The sequence below is a fragment of the Phasianus colchicus genome, chromosome 23 (assembly GCF_987193195.1).
Source record: "Phasianus colchicus chromosome 23, bPhaCol1.hap1.1, whole genome shotgun sequence".
Lineage (NCBI taxonomy): Eukaryota > Metazoa > Chordata > Aves > Galliformes > Phasianidae > Phasianus > Phasianus colchicus.
This window is the reverse complement of record NC_143458.1, coordinates 6,426,553-6,438,388: the sequence shown is the minus strand read 5'-3', so window position 1 is coordinate 6,438,388 and position 11,836 is coordinate 6,426,553. Positions and strand designations below refer to the sequence as shown.

Sequence of the window (11,836 nt, the reverse complement as noted above, 5' to 3'; positions counted from 1 at the left end):
AAAACTCCACTAAACCAAACCTTTTGCTCTGGACATTGCAATGTCCCTGCTGCTCAGCACTGCTTTATGGAGACGTTTCCTCTTCTTGTGAAAACTCTGGATCTGTTTGCTCTGGGGCTGCCTCTGGGCTTTGCCTGCTCCCTTTGGTCCCTGGGCTCTGCTGGCATCAGGACACAGAGTGCAGCAGGATCCCCGACTTGCAGCGATGCTTCCCACTGCCCCCCTCTCTCTCTCAGCAGCAGATGATCTGCTCGACCTTTAGATGTGAGGTCTTCAGAAATCAGCCAGGCTGATCCAGAATTTAATGCTGATTGAGGCGGTAGTGCAGCAGGCTGGGGCAGTTCGGAGCTCACACCGGCGAAAGCTTTCAAATGAACTTCCCAATCACAGTCTTATTTAATCCACGGGGATCATCCATTGTAGGTTTAATGGACTGAAGTGTGTGAGCAGTGGTGTCTCGCTGCTACAGCAGCTTTGGCTAAAACCTGAGCAGCTCGGCAGCACCATGCACCCAGGGATATGCACTGCAGCACGGTGCATCCTGCCCTGGGTAACCCAGCCAGCATTACCTTACTGTCCAGCATCCCTACATCTCTTCTTTGCAGAAATGAACCTAATCTAACAGTGGGGTGAGAGCAAAACCTGCAGTTCCTTGGGGTAAACTGAGGCATTGTAACAAACCACTTCATGGAAGGCTGTGGTTGAGTCGCTAGGAGAGAGCTAATCCTTTTCAGAGCACTCTGCAAATGAAGTAGTGCAAGGAAGTGGTGCCATGCAAAAAGGCTCTGCTCCACCCACCCACATACCGGAGGAGGTGGATGGTCTCTGTAGTTCCCCTTGAGAACTCCCTCTCTTGCAACAGCCAAGTTGTTCATGTTCCAAAGAAATAATAAAAAAAAAGGACAACAAAATACATCCACCCCAAACAAACATGTTGATTAGTGTAATCAGCTCTAATGAGGAGAGGAAAGCCAAATTCAATGCTTCATGGTGGCGTTTGGGTTGGCTCATGGCAGGCAACCTCTGCTCTGCAATCCTGCTGTGTGCCATTGTGTTCGGGGGGCAGTAAGGATGGAATGGAATGGGAACACACAGCCCTCAGCCCCACTGGTGTGGGGTCCCTGCTGAGCTCTATTTTCCTCCTGAGCTCTCTTTATGGGAAAGCAATGGAGGGTGAGTCGCTGACTCTCAGCACTCAATCTGAAACAAAAGGCAATGATTTATAATTTGTCGCTATTGTGCTGTTTCACAGTGCTCTGTCATTGCAAGCCAGCCATGGCAATTGGGCCTTTGGACCAGGAGACAGAATTGGCTTCCCTTCTATTTACCCAATAAATAATAATAATAATAATAATTGCTATAATAGCAATAATAAAATCCATCTATCTCCCTACTTCCCTCCCAAGCACATTGTGGCAAGCCCAACTTTCAGCCTTGGTTTATTTATTGGTTGGATTTGGGCTGGTTGACTTTAACGTGTGCTGTCACCAAACAAATACCCCTGCGGCACGCTGGGTATTAAAACCATCTTTCATAGATTCAAATCTTACAGGAGGGGCCATCGGAGCAGTGAGAACTGGGACTGGAGGCTCAGCATTACTTTTTCCCCCTCCAGTGAATTACAATGGACTTGCATTCTCACTCAAACCCTGACTGGAGCTATAAGGGCTGGATCAAGCACTGGGCCATAGGAATCAGAGGGCTGCATCCACCTTTACAGCAGAAGTATCCATCCATCCTTTGTACAACCCTGAACACGAGGTTGCAGCATTCATTCAGGCAGGAACCAACAAACCATCAGCAGCACAGTCGGCCCAGAGAGCATCCCCAGCCTTAACAGGATCAGGAGGTGTCAGAGCCAGGTTCCTTACTCTGAAAGCAGGAATGACACGTGAAATGAGCTTGAAAACAAAACAAATCAAATCTCTTAAAAAATAAATAATAATAGCAATAAAAAACCGCTAGGAAAGTTGGCTCTCCTGACTCCTCTGTCACAGAATTTTTTTATTTCTCTCTCTTTTTTGTTCCCCTCGGAGAAATCATTTGAGGGACAGCTGCTGTCTCTCCCGCTGCTCCACTGCTCCTGTGAACAGCCAGACAGCTATCACACAGCTCCTTTAATGGCCCAGCAACACAGATAGCGAATAAACCTAATGGGGAGCAGCAGCACTGGCTTCCCAGCTGATGCCATGCTCCCAAATGGAGCCCGGCTGACATTACAAGACGGTTTCTTCCCATGTATCCATCTGCCTGGGGGAATGCTGGTCAGGAGTCATTGCTGCTGGCAAAACTGCATATTTATTATGGGAAATGAATATATGCACTTGTGCATAGTAAGGCATGCCCTGTCCCCAGGGGCATGACGGAGGGATGGGTAGCTCAGCAGAGGAAAAGGGGAGAGAATGGACATGTGAAGTTGTTTGGGATCCTGGTGGGACTTTGCTGCATGCAGGGTTTAATCAGAGCCTGGCAAACAGTTTTCCTAAGGGTTGGTGGGACAAGCTGAAAGAAAAGGGCCAGAATGGTGTCATTTCAAAGCGAGTGGGCAAAACGTAATCATACGCTGGAAGGACTAATCCCGGATTATCATCAGGGGTTGGAAGGGATAAACCATATCTAAGCACACAGCTTTCATCCCATGGGGCTGTGCAGCAATCACGTACGGCCCCACGGAGATGCAGCCACACCAGGGGTGCGAGTGGGGAGGGGACAGTGCTGCCAAGGACAGGGGAGGGCTGGGGTCCCTCAGTGGGGGAAATGCCTTTTCTGCCCTTCACCATTCAGATCCTCCCCAGGAGTCAGCATTTCCTTGCTCAGTGCCCATCCTTGGGGATGAATAGTGCTGTGGGTGCCCTGTAGAGGTGTTCTCACCTCTCCCGTGGCTGTAGGCTGCCTGGTGCTGTGCTTCTCCTCCAAGTTGTCTCTCCTTATCTCTTTGGTTCCTCTCCTGAAGTACAAATTGACCTCTCAGAATTTTCTCCTTTAATGCCCTTGTTCTCAAATGTTAATAACTGGTCAGTGACAGGCTGATTAAGCCTTCCTTCCTCCCTTATTTAGATTGGTGTCACTGCACCGGCTCTAACGGAGCCGTAAAGAACATTAACACCCAGTCGACACTGACAGGGCAAACTATTCCCTGGAAATTGATAAGGGCTTTTTCTGGAAACGAATTTGGCGCTGGCAAAACAAACGGATGACTTGAGTTCCATCCATCTCCCTTCCTTTAATAACTTTCATTTGTTTGGCGCTATCTCCAGCACCGATTAATGTAACAAATGCTTTTTCTCCCAGCGGGGGGTTCTGCAGGAGTTTCAAGTTGACTGGTTCAACTTTTCTCCCCTTGCTTTTACCTCTTGTTCTGTGGGTGATTTTCTCCTCCTCCTCCGAGTGGGGCTGAGTGGTCAAAACTGTGCCTATGCCCCCAGACAACCAGTTTTTCTTGTAGCATCATGTTTGCATCTATATCAGATACCATCTAGATATCCACATCTATATCTAGTCCGTCTGTATTTATATGTGTATATATCTATGTCTGTCTGTATTGACATCTATATTATCATATTCACATCAATACTATACATATATATTCATATCCACATGAATTTAATCTATATCCCAATCATTCCTATTAATATCCATCCAATGTACCTACACCCACACCTATACTTTTGCCTACGCCATCCCCATCTATATCATCTGTATCCATATCACCTATATGACAATGCTCTTCAAAACCCAGGGAAGTACCCGCTATCTGCCCTTGCCTGTAACACGGGTAGCAGGAACCAAAACTGCCAAATTTGGCAGAAATTTCTTTTCCCCTTGAAGCAGAGTGCATTCAGGAGCTCTGGGGAAGCAGGAGCTCAGAAGTTCTTTTGGGGCTACCATGAGGGAAGGAAGGACAAAAGCATCATAGAACATCCCTCAATCTGGGGCCAGTGGGCATCCAACTCTGCTTCCACATTTCTTGCTTGAATCATGGCTCTGATAGCAAGAAAAATATTTCACTTTTTCCTCCTTGGAAACTGAGAAGGATTTTTTCTGAAACCACACTGCCAAAGCAAACCCAAAGCTCCTACCAAGCAGCTCTCCCCAGAGAGATGAGGCACTCCCATGGGTTTACCTTATTCCACAAAAGGCTTTGCACGAACTATTAGAAATGCTCCACAATAGCAAATCAGGTTTTGGGGGTGGAAGTGCCCATGGCCTGATACACACATCTCCCCTTTCTTACCCTCTGTGGGTGGGAGTGCTGCAAAAGGAAGAGGTTTGGGAAAAGATGCAGATGATGGGGCTTGTATCCACAAAAAGCCAATGGCACATGAAGCACTGAGTGCACAAAGTGCAACCCCACATCCCTCGCAAAGGCACAGCCTGAGCCTTCCCTGGGATGGGTACGAGACACGAGCCTGGTGGTTTTAATTACCACCAGCACAGAAAGGAGAGGGATTTCTTTTACAGTTGGATGAGTGCTGCATGGGGCAGCAGCGAGTTTTTCTTCTTAATGGCCGCATCCCACTGCTTGGATATAATCTCTTCTCTAGCAAGAAACGCGTGTCACCTGAAAGCACACACAGCAACATGCTGGCGTTCAGCTTCAGGGTGGCTGCACTCTGACCTTGCTAAATCCAGATGGGATTCTGCCTCCTTCTTTGGGCAAACGTGAGTTTTTCTCCTGCTAATGCAGCTGCAGCCCCACTGCAGTGTTTTAAAACACACGAGCCCCTTGCCAAGCAGCATCTGCAAATAGGAAGAATGAGAAAGTGCAAATGGGAGAGAGAATAAACTCGGGGCTGCAGTTGAAAAAAATGAAAAGAGGTAAGTATGTATAAATGGCTTTTCATGAGAGAATAAACCGCAGGTTTCAGGCAGCTGTCAGCACTCTGCAATAAGGGTGGGGGACTCAAATCCCACTGGGACATGAAACTCCAGCAGTGGGGTGAGCGCCTGCATGGGTCTGGAAAGTGGAAACCTCCTGAGGAGAGATTAAGCCTAACCACACGTGCTTGTGGTTCTTCAGCACAAAGAAACTGGGTGCTTGATCTCTCACCACCATTTCTGAGCCACTGCTTTATTTGTAGTGGTGGAAGGGCTTTATTCATCCTTTGCTGATACTTTGGTACTCGGTCACATTTAGAAACAAATGCAAAACTGAGGCCAGGGTGCAGGGACAGCTTCAGGCTTGTTTGGATTTTGCTGTATGTCAGGAGGTATCCTGCTCCATCCTTGTCACTCTATTAGAATGGTATGAAAAGAAATCCATCCTCCCATTTGTTTTCTCCAGTGCTGGCTGCCCTTGGAGCAGCAGGAAGGTGGGGGCTGCACAGCCAGGCAGCACTGCCCTCTCTGCCAAGCACAGCACCAGGGGGATATGGCGATTCATCCATCATCCCGCAGTGTGAAGTAAAGGTTTGAATCTCCACTGCCAGAGGGAGAAAACTCTATTTTGATGCAACTAAATCAAAATTCTAAACTTCATTCTTTGTTAAAAAATAAAATAAAGTAATTTCTCCAAATAAGGATGATTTAGAGCCAAAAATCCTAGGAGAAGCAACAAGTGCAGTTTTGAGCCCGTAGCTTTGCTTGTCTCTGTGAGGAGTTCTGTTATGAGAGACAAGCTCAGTATTGACCTCAGTGCAGAGCTGCACAGGGACCAGTGCTGCTGTGCTCCTCTGATTTCTCATCCATGGCAATGAGACCGTGCTGAGTCTGAGGGCAAGGAAACTTCAGCTTGTATCAGAACATATGAGCAAGAGGACCTACATCACCAGGAAAACAAAAATCAATGAAGAAACATGGAGATCCCAGTAACAGTGCCTCCTCCAGCTGCTCTGAGGGCAAACTTCCACCTCTTGGTGCCACAGATGCCAAATAGGGGATCACCGTGGCAAATAAGTTTTAGTAGAAGACATTCATGTATGAAATAGGACTCCAGATAACTTCTGTCCAGGTTGAAGAGAAACCTTCCTGCTCCATTCAGCCCTTGTGCTCCCCACTTCCCACTTCGGTGTCAGCAGCTGTGAATGTCTGTTCTGAGCTCTGGTTCGCTCGTATCTGCAGACAGCAGATGTTATATCTGCTATACCCTCAAATATCCAGAAACAGAAGAGTAAATACCATTAAATAAACAATGCAAGTGGGAGAGTTCCACATTTTTTCTAGCTCAGATCTAAGCAGAAACCTTCCCTGTTTCTTTCCTCCTGAACTGCAGCCTGCAGATTCTCCTTCCACACTTTCTGGTACCAATAACTCATACCAGGTAGTAGGAGATGGGATCTGGATTTGATTACTGATTTGATTTAGTCTGTCAACCTGTGTGTCTCCATGCAGAAATTGCAAGTCTTTCATGGACAATCTGCCATGGAAGAGAGGAGCTTAAGGAATGATTTATTCTGTAACAACAGCAATAACAATAACTGAGCTGCTGAATGTGGGCAGCATCCAGCACGGGTGTGCTGACATCACTGCTCTGCTGTAACACAGCAATAGCAGAAGATGCAATTCAAAGGGTAGAAATCTGAATTTCAGCCAGTGGCCAAATTCCTCCAGCATCTTCTTTTGATGTGAAGAAAGAATACGGACATTATTCCACTACTCTGATGGTTCAACCAGTAACTGGGGTAACGTATGTTGGGAAAGCAGAGTTTGAGGCTATGCTCCACTGCAGCTTTTACACTGCAACACCTGCTAAGCCAGTTATCTTCTCCCTTTGCCGTCCCTGCAATGAGAACAGCCCTGTGTCACCTTGCAAGGATCACTGCACGATCTGGAGGCTGCTCAGGCTTCAAAGAAATGAGTATGGTGAAGAGACAGCAAATAGGCTGTGCACCAAAGCAAGCATTGCCTCTGTGCATCAGTCATGGGAACAGGCTGCAATCAGGTGGTAAAAATCTCATTCTTTCTCCACTCATATGTGAACTTGTTTTGTTATTCGGGGAGGGATGTGTCTCACCTGAGAAGTCCTTAGGATGCCACATTCAGGCTCCTCGCTGATTAAGTGCTGAGGGAAGCTTCTAAGAGGGTCATTCAGCACTGCCTGGAGAGGCAATGAATCAGCAAACGCGTTGCATCCCATTGCTCTGTCAGCATGGGGACCCTGATGGTGGGCTATGTGGGTGTCCCCAGGTCATGTCACCGAGGTCTTCAGCAGCATCAGAGATGACTCCCAAATAATATCTGAAGATCCTGGAGGTCTCGGTGAACTGCAACTCCAAAATCCTTGTTCCCAAGCATCAACACTTCTCATCACTTCATCTGAACACATGCCAGCCCAGATATTATCACATTGCATTTGTTACAGCCTCACTACCCACTCAGAAGAAGATGAGCATCTTTTTGTGTACCACAGCCAAATCTTTCTTTCCTCCTCCTCTTCATGGAGACACATCCCCCACCATCTCCACTTCTTGTGGTCCAGCTCCTTTCCACCATCAACTCCTAGAGACATTTGCATCCCCAAGCAGCAAGAGATTCAGCCACCAGGGCACCAGATCTTTCCCATTACACTCACATCATCACATCATCTTTTAGAGTAATTAAGCTCAGCATTCAGGTGGATCACTGCAGTGAAGCTCACAGTTTCCTGGGCGTTTCTTTGCAGTTTTGTCTGTCTGAGAGCCAAGTCCTGAAGAGTTCCTTGACCCCGGCTATTGCCCACACATCTGCTCCATGGAGGAGACCTCTGCTAGGAGGGAAGCTAAGGAAGCTCCTTTGCTCAGATACAGGTGATGAGAGGTCTTGATTTCTTTGTACCCACACAGTTGCTATGCCTCAGTTTGCAAATTAAGCCTCAGAAAGAAGCTTAAATATTTCCCTTCTCAAGTGAAGGACAGCCTTCACCCACCTTGGTGTCAAGGAGATTTAACTCAACCCCAGATGATCCCAACCCACTTCACTCCTTGTAGTCAAGGAGATTTTTTGCTCTGGAGGAGCTGCGTCTCAGGTGCACTTGAGCTTCTCACAGAGGAGGGCTGCAGGAGCTGTGCTCATGGGTGTAAGTGAGAATCCAGCTAACAAAGTGCCCTGGGTATCGTGAGCTCCGGGTTATTGCATTTCCCCTGCCCAGAGCCCTGCATCTTGCAGGTGGCACCAAGGATAAGCATCACTCCTTGCAACACCAGGTGTCCCATCATAGTGTCAGGGGCAGACAGCTTGCATTGCACTGCTGGCCCAAAGAGTTTCTACAGCACATTTCTGATGAAATCCTGAGAATTATTCTGACAGTGGAATTGCTTCAACTGGCCAAGGAGGAGGAAAAAGTCCCCCAGACTTCCCCTGCCTGCAGCATTTTATCACTGTTATTAAGATCCTATATTTGGGGTTGTGCATGCAGAAACACAGCTTTCCTTGCACCTCATTCTACTGATAGGACTGGAAGTGGAGATTTACAGAGACCCACACATTTATCCAACCAGCCTCACCTTCCTGCAGGTGCATCCAAATGCAAAGGGGTGCACACAGTCGTGCTATAGACACACACAGAGCAGAAGCATGCCTAAGGGATGCATGAGTTACAAGAACACACGCATAGCAATGAGGATGCACCTAAACTGAGATGGACCATATCTATATATATATATATAAATCAGGGACAGATAGAAGCAAACGCACATTGGCAGTGTGTTATATAATGCTGGCAAAACTTTCAGATCTATCTCAACAAACCAAGCCCTGTGAATCTCAGAGTGTGCATTCCTCCTCAGCCACATTAGGAGCTCCAGGAGAGGCTGCCCTGGCTCTTCTTATAGAGCTGCATCACATACCACCAGATGATGGGTGTATTTAGAGATCAGAACAGTAGAAGTGAGGAATAATGCACTAATATGGGCAGAAATCATGGCTTTAAGTCAACGCACCAGAGAGGTTTTTTTGATCAGTCTGTGCATCTTCTGGAAACAATGTCTAAGGAGCAGCAGAGTGGTGTGAATTCAGGATTATGTTAATGAGATGAATAATTTCAGGTTAAAAAAGATTTAAAGAACGGAAAACCTCTGAAAAACATCTCTCAGCTGTTTCATCCCAATACCTCTGAAGTGAAAGGCTTTGTTGCAGAAGTGCCAAAATATTTCTCTGCCATTTTTCAAAAACACCTAAAAAACTGTTTTTCTGGGGGGAAGGAGGGGTTGTTTCCCCTTTTCTTCAAAGGGCCAACCAGAAGTTTAATTAATTGGCAAGCCCATAAGTAACACTGTAATGTGATGGAAAGTGCAGGAATGACAGTGGAGTAGCAAAGTCCTGGGCTGCAGCAAGTGAGGATATGCTCAAATGCAACAAATGGGGGCACAAAAATACAAGAAAGAAACTGCTTACCTTTGGAAGACCTCAAATATGCAGGGACCTCCAGCAAAACCCCCTTACCTCCACTGCCAGCCCTTAAATGAGGGCTGGGAAGGGGTGGATCCTGGCTCCATCCCTTCCATCACTCAGTACATTGCATGCACCTGAGCTGCCCAGGGTTGGCCCTGCCTTCCCACCAGGTGCTCCATCACTGTTTCAGGCTGTGATTCAGCATTGCTACTACACCATATCCAAGCACTTGACCTCTCTGCCTAGCAGGCAGTGCGGCCCCTGGGGGTTCATGATGCTGTGTTTCTGCTTGCTGCCCTCCCCAGCCCTGCACCCCCCACCCGCTGGGTCCCCTCCTGCTGCTTCAGCCACGGCTTCAGCTGTACATCCTTCAGCTGTTCCCCATCTCAACATGAATTATATATTTTTCTTGCTGGGTTGCAGAAAATGAAAGAAAGTAAAAAAGAACAAAAAAAAGCAGTGCAAGTTTTATTTTTCCAAAAACGCACATTTTCTCTTTTGTCTCCATCTGAATAGCAATCCTTCCATTAACTGCAGCTGTCTGAGTGCCCTGCTGCACACAGCGTTGGTTTGCTTGTCCCACCTGTATTAATGGGCCACGCTGTGGGCAGGGCTTGGCAGGACGGTCCCCACTGCAAACCTTCTGCTGGGGCTCTCATCTCTCCATTTGCCCCCTCTGAATCCAGCTTGTATGAAAGCACAGCCCTTTGCAAATAATTGCACTCTGGGAGGATAAATGGGAGAAAGGGACAGGCTACTTCATTGGGTGAGGTAATTATGCTGACATCACCTTAATGACAGCAGCAAAATGAGTGTGTGCCCCAATCCCTGGCAGAGTGGGGAGGGGCATTTCCCCTTCCGCAGTCATGATCTGAGTTTGCAAGGCTGGAGAATGGCATTTTTAGATCCTCACATTGCTTTCGTGCTCTTCTGGAGGACTTTATCCATCTAGAAAATGGCCAAGGGATATGGGAATGCTGGCACACTCCCCGCTAGGATTTTCTTGCAATTAATTGCATTACAGCTTTGGTTGTTCCCTAAGCTCTGCCCACTCCCACAGCTGAAGCCCCCTGCTAGAGCAGCTGCGCTCCCCAGCTTCTGCCAGGCAGACACTGAAATAAAGTCCGAAACAGCAAAAGAGAGAGAGAGAGAAATGCTTTCCTCTGAACAAAATAAACCCCCATTCTGTATCTGTATATATCATAAAGGTGCAGGGAAGGGCACAAACACCATTTTTATTTTTTAGATGTGCAGTTCACATTTAACCTGGTGCCATCTGTTTCTCCAGCAGCTCAGCAGCCCGAGATGCTCCTCTGCAGCCTCAGCTCCGTGCTGAGATCACTCCACTTCCATGCTGCTCCTGCCCTGCAGCTCCTGGGTGGGATCTTCCCCCTTCAACTGTGTCCTGTCCCAGAATGCCCCTTGGGAGCAGGCAGACACGTGCCTTTGGGCACTGATGCCTTCAGAGCCCCCACGTCTGGAATTCATTTGGGGCTGTTGCTGTGTGAGAAGATCTGAGCCTCTCAGGATCCTCCATAGGGCTGAGATGGGTCTCTCCGGTGGGGACCCTTCAGTATCTCATAAACATGTCCCACCCATGTGAGACATCCTATCCCCTCCTTCACCCCACGACCTGCTGGTGGGGTTGGTGTGAAGCCCTCCTGCACAATTCCATCCCCATCTAAAAACTTCTCTTCTGTGGAGACCTGGAAATGCCCCTAAAAGCAGGTCCCTGTCCCACATGGTGACCATGCAGCCATGTCGGCCACCTCCTCACTGATCCAACATGCCAGGGGCATGTGTGGCATGGCAGGGGAAGCCACTGTCTCTGCTGTTAATTAGCATGGCTCATTATTAACTAATAAAGAATGGATTAGTCAGCATGTGGGAAGCGGCCGAGCAGGGAAGGGCTGAGAAAGGCCCCAGCAGTGCTGCTGTCTGCAGGGCTCAGCCTGGTGTTTTATTTATCTAAGGGCAGAGAGGACACAGAGCTGGAGGGGCTCCTTGTTTTTAATATCCACATGAAGTGGAGCAGCATTTCCAGCCCCTGGCTCATCCTCCTGCACAAATCCGCCTGTTCCTGCTGCTGACAATGAAAACCCAGGTTGGGATTGTTTTAAGCAGGGAAAGTCTTTAGCAACCTTTAATTAAATGGCATTTGGGAAGCAAGGACTGACGAGAGGTGACAGGAGGAGTGGTGACTGCTGCCTGGATGTGACCTTATCACATTGCTCAGGCTGTTAGCACCGTGATTAGCAGATTCCTTGTCTGCTGCTGGTCCTGAAATTGGAGCAATGAGGAAATGGACACGGACTGGCTTTTGTCTTGGGACAGCAGAGCCAAGGATCCATTTCCAGTTAAGGGCTGTGTGTCCAAACCCAAAGCCCAAACCAAAGGGTTGGAACATGAAGCATCATTTTGTGTTTTTTTAGATTCAGAATGGCAACGTTAGCTGTGAGAAATATTTCACCAGAACAGCTTGACATTGACAATTTTCTTTTTACATGCATTCATTTCCCACTATGCACAG

The 11,836-nt window shown here is 47.7% G+C and overlaps 1 long non-coding RNA gene across 4 annotated transcripts; it reads right to left on the bottom strand.

The window, feature by feature from the left end:
- Window positions 1-322: 322 nt before the first annotated feature.
- Window positions 323-9,358, bottom strand: LOC116232974 (uncharacterized). Of its 4 annotated transcripts, none has more exons than XR_004167851.2 (4): window positions 9,310-9,358; window positions 2,872-2,947; window positions 1,713-1,872; window positions 323-1,200 (listed from the first exon to the last, which is right to left on the bottom strand). It is a non-coding gene; the product is annotated as an uncharacterized LOC116232974 (long non-coding RNA). The 4 variants fall into 4 exon arrangements; XR_016459599.1 differs by lacking the exon at window positions 323-1,200 and adding an exon at window positions 4,562-4,740 and having other exon boundaries at window positions 1,224-1,872; window positions 9,310-9,344; XR_016459598.1 differs by lacking the exon at window positions 323-1,200 and adding an exon at window positions 4,619-4,740 and having other exon boundaries at window positions 1,224-1,872; window positions 9,310-9,344.
- Window positions 9,359-11,836: the final 2,478 nt, after the last annotated feature.